This window comes from Tupaia chinensis, unplaced genomic scaffold (genome assembly GCF_000334495.1).
Source record: "Tupaia chinensis unplaced genomic scaffold, TupChi_1.0 Scaffold145147_1, whole genome shotgun sequence".
In the NCBI taxonomy this organism is placed as follows: domain Eukaryota; kingdom Metazoa; phylum Chordata; class Mammalia; order Scandentia; family Tupaiidae; genus Tupaia; species Tupaia belangeri.
In genome coordinates, this window is record NW_006205007.1 from 2,787,323 (window position 1) to 2,792,145 (window position 4,823).

At 52.7% G+C, this 4,823-nt stretch overlaps 1 long non-coding RNA gene across 2 annotated transcripts in view; it reads right to left on the minus strand.

Moving 5' to 3' along the window:
- LOC102498226 (uncharacterized) overlaps positions 1–4,823 on the minus strand; it is a 34,786-nt gene that overhangs the window by 24,269 nt on the left and 5,694 nt on the right. Inside the window, exon 1 of one of the 2 annotated variants that reach the window (XR_337291.1) lies at positions 1,784–1,931. The exons of the other annotated variant lie outside the window; for it this stretch is intronic. This is a non-coding gene — a long non-coding RNA (uncharacterized LOC102498226). Of the gene's footprint in view, positions 1–1,783; positions 1,932–4,823 lie in introns of those variants that run through there. 2 annotated transcript variants of the gene reach the window in all.

Here is a 4,823-nt window from a genome sequence, read left to right on the forward strand (position 1 = left end):
TATATATGGGGTGTGTGTGAAGTAAGGGTGGAGACAAGGCTTTTCGTTCTGTGCCAGTCTCTTGATGTATCTGTCCTTTAATTCTTCTTACTTAGCAAGAAAACTCAGAAGTGAAGACAGGCTAAGCTGCTATTAGACTGTGTCTGTGTTCTTTGTCACACCTGCCCTCCCTCTCGGCTGTCTAGGAGGGTGTGTGTGCTTCCTTTCCTGTTTGTTGAGTAGCTCGAAGGAAGGAAGGGATGTACGGATGGGAATATTGATCAGAAAGACATCACCGCATGCGAAAAGGAAATGGATACATTTGAAATCTAGCTAAATTCTAGCTAGGTGTTGTCTGGGAGGAGGGCATGTGTGCGGAGGCTGACAGGCTGTTTGAATATAGCACTTAGGGAAGGGAGAGGCTCCCTGTGCCTGGAGTGGCCTTCCTTTCAGCATCAGTGAAATCGTAGGAGTCCACTGACATTTAGCTTCAGGGAGTCGCTGCAAGGACACCTGTGTGTATCTGGTTGGAGATAGGGGTGTGTGTGTGTGTGTAGGGAGGAGTAGGCACTTCATTGTACAATCTGAAAAAATATTGGTCTTCACATTCTGCCATGTCATCTGTTGGGACCAGGCACCAAGATCACTAACATGTCCAGGTTCACTCATGGATAGTGGTAACAGTAGTGCTCTTGATGGTAGGAATATGGCTTCTTCCATTTCTCTGGTTCTTTATGGTACTTCTTTTGAGTGGGGCGAGGCTCTAGCTCCCCCCTCCCCTTCTTGATCTGGGCAAACAAAACCAATCTACCACTTGGGCCATCTGCTGCAGGTGTAATGGATGGCAGGGGGCCGACCTAACCACACTTCAGTCTCTTCTAGGTCGTCACCGCTCTGCACCAAACAAATGAATCCTGTTTCGCCACTAGGGTGCCGAGGTGGATGGTGGATGGTGGATGGTGGATGCCGGCCCCCGCCCCTGGCAGCGCTCAGCGCTTAGAAACCAAAGCCAGCTGACAACACACGAAACACACAGGCACAGAGAAAACGCCAAGCCAACGCGCGCGCTCGGCCCCCTCCCTCTGCTCTCTGTACACAGCCTTTACACATTTAAAAGCCCTCGCGACTCCCTCTGAATTCTCAGCTACTTCTGACGGCATTACTCGCCGCACACAGCCCTCGGGGTGTGTGGTGTGTGTGCGTGTGTGGATGTGTGTGCGCGCGCGAGCATGAATATGCGTGTGTGTTTAAAACGCTTATTGGTAGGTCATCAGCAGCTGATCAGACATGGTAATCCAATAATCTTTCTGACTACATGTAATTTTTCGTTAAAGGTAATGTTTTTTAAGGAAACGGAAAACGATCCATTTTCTGCGCAAGTCTAGGGTGCTCCACTGAGGTTCCAGGGCCCAGTAGAGGTGCGCAGCCCCCCACCTGGCCAAACTTTCCCTTCCCAAGCTTTGAGCAAGGCTTGCCTCCTCGGCTGGGCAGAGGCTCATTTGCACACGAGTGCGCATAGGAAGGGAGCTGTCGAACGCCCGGCTTTGCGAGAGAGATCGGATGGCTGGGAGCCCCAGCAACCTCTGAGAACCTCGACTGGACTCGCAGGGCTCCCGGCGGCCAGAGTCTGGGGTCCGAGCTCCCGGGCGCACAGCGGCGGCTGGGCCCCAGGTCCCGCGCGATGCCCACCCCACCCTGTTTTCACTATTATTCCAGTAGTCCCAGGTGAGGGAAGAGCTCTCGGCTTTAGGCGGTGGCCGAACCCTGCCAGGTACCGAACTCTGCCGGTCCCCAAGGTACTCACCCCCAGCGCGAGGCCACGGCAAATGGAAGCCCAGAAGCATCAAGTTTCCTTTCCCAGCCGTGGTGCCAGATTGCCCTCCTGCCTTCCGCTCTTCGGGTAGGCTCTCGCCTCTCTCTCTCTTTCTCTCCCTCTCCCTCTGTCACACACGAGGATTACTTGTGACTTTTAGAGGCAAAAGCTTGCTTATTCAGAGGAGAGAGGGAGGGGAGAGGAAAGGGAGGCGGGAGGGAGGCGAGGGGGAGAGAAGTGGAAGGGGGATGGAGATGAAGAGGAGGAGGAGAATCGGAAGGTAGAGCCGGCGTCGGTGGAAGAGGAGGAGGAGGAGGAAGAGGAGGAGGAGGGATGGGAGGGTAGGGTGGAGTAACCAAAGATGGGGTGGGATGGGATGGCGAGGAATAAATCGCTCCCCGCACAGCTGCAGTGCGACGCCCCCAGCGTCCGGGGGGAGCCGGTGCGTCAGCTCGAGCGGCCGAGGCGGGGCCGTACAAAAGCTGGCGCCGTGGGACCCCCTGCGCGCTTCCACCCGGGCGGACCCGGCGCGGGAGGCCGCTGCGCGCCCGACTCCAACCGCGCAGGGCTAGCGGCCCGTACACGGGTGCCAGTCTAGGGACTCCAAGCTCGTCGGAACTTTGATTTCCTTCCCGAGAGCCTGGAGGTCCTCTCCTGTGACTCAGACGAGCGCGGGAAGCCGACGCGGCTCCCGCACGTCCTCGCCCTGGCCGAGGGCTCCCACGTTAGCCCTAGCCCCTGGCGCCGGCGTGGTTCACCCAGGCAACTTCCCCTGCCCAGGCTTTGCCAAACCCTAGCGACTCTGTTCACTCCCTCACCTCGGCTTGTTTGTACGGAGGTGTGCGTGCGTGTGTGTGTGTGTGTGTGTGTGTGTGTGTGTGTGTGTATGCTTGCAGCGCGCACGCTCCGGGCTAACTAGAAGGTAAAATCCTGGCACACACAAAAAAGTAGCTTTGGTCTCCTGCAGCCTGGAGCCCACCAAAGTCCACCATACCCTGCGTTCGCGATTACAACCCTGCAGCCAGGACCAAGGCGAGAGTTCACCACATTGCAACTGAGTTTCTAGGCAGCACTGTTGTTGGCAAGTAGGACGAAAGTAGACTTCACAAAACAAAAACACCAGTTACGGAGAAAGAAAGGTAGCATCTTAGAATGGTCAGGAACCAAAAGTGGTTGGAATGATTTTCCTGCCCAAGAGCACCCACGACGGGTAAGGGGGGAAGCCTCAGATTCGCACAGAACCGCTTCCATACGTGACGAGATTAAAAATAGGGGCATGCTTTTCGACATAGACGACCCATTAGTTCTCTGTTAAATGCATTAAAATAGCCCCATAGAATAATTCCACAGCGGTTGTTAATGTCCAAACACGGGGGGCACGACAGAGGGTGCACACAGCCCAGTTATAAAATGCTCTCTTCACATGCACACACACAAACACATGCCTCGGGAGGACAAAAAAGTTTGAACCTCGGTGCCCTAACCATAAACGTATACATATTTTCTCAAACGACTCTCCCTAACTACCGTCCTTTTCCTCGCACTTCCTTGCGGACCTGTAGGTGCGACATTGTAGTTATGCAGGAGGCTACCAGGATCCACGTATTCTGCTTACAGTCATCGTGGATGGCGCGTCATAAAATGCCAGAGGGGGAGGGGAAACCTTGGGGGGCGTGGAGAGGAGGCTTTTATTAACAATTATATTCTCCCATAGCAGTTTAATTTAAATAATAGCAGTGATGTCACGGTAACCATCTCCCTTCACCCACCCCAGTGAAACCACTAGATGGTTTAGTGAACTCCGCATTTATGTGTTTGGTTAAGTGATTATTATTGCTATAGAGTTCCACACTTAGCCTGTGGCATAACGAATTTCTGAACATTAAATTGTTGAACACCAGCATGTTTTAGGACCCGTCTACCTGCCAGATCTTATTTCAGAGAGCTCATCATTTTATGTCATCAGAATAAGGGTGACAAAATGTTTCTGGCTGGTGCATCCCATAGTTTTGAAGGAAAATAGAACAAAATTGTTCTCGGAAAATTACATTAATTGTAGACAAAAATATTTCCCCATCTGAGGAACAGGCTGATAATGAAAAATATTAAATGAGGACTATGTTTTACCAATCCGAGTAGAGTTTTTAAAAGATTCTTTTGGGGAGCCATGACAGGAGAGGCAGAAGCAAGCAAAACCCAGCCCAGTCTGCACGGGGAATGACTGTGCAAGTCGCACCTACTGGGCACACCTTGGAGGCCCCTACCCCCATGGTCCGCGCTGTCTGGGGCTCGGTTTTTGAGAACGTGAGTTTGGTCTCCGTGGATCAGCCACGCTTTTAGAAATGGGTGTTTGTAACAAGGGCAACTTTCAGGCTGTATAGTACCATGGAATGGTGGAGATAGAATCCTTCTCTTGTGCGTTAACAATTGCTTAATAATTAAATTGTCATTCATTAAATACCATTTTGGATAATTTGCCTATTTTTCTTCAAAAGTATTAGCCGATGTTTGGGTCCAACTGGGTCTCAGAAATGGGTTCTACAAAGAAGGGGGATCAAGGAGAATCAAAAAGGTAGAGCTTTGATGTATTGAACATTTGTGTCAAAGAAAGTAATTAATTATCCGATAAGTAGAAGAGGACAAAGTAGTTTTGTGTTATGTTTAACTGAGGCATCGGGGATGGGATGGCGAGGAATAAATCGCTCCCCGCACAGCTGCAGTGCGACGCCCCCAGCGTCCGGGGGGAGCCGGTGCGTCAGCACAGCGGCCCGTACACGGGTGCCAGTCTAGGGACTCCAAGCTCGTCGGAACTTTGATTTCCTTCCCGAGAGCCTGGAGGTCCTCTCCTGTGACTCAGACGAGCGCGGGAAGCCGACGCGGCTCCCGCACGTCCTCGCCCTGGCCGAGGGCTCCCACGTTAGCCCTAGCCCCTGGCGCCGGCGTGGTTCACCCAGGCAACTTCCCCTGCCCAGGCTTTGCCAAACCCTAGCGACTCTGTTCACTCCCTCACCTCGGCTTGTTTGTACGGAGG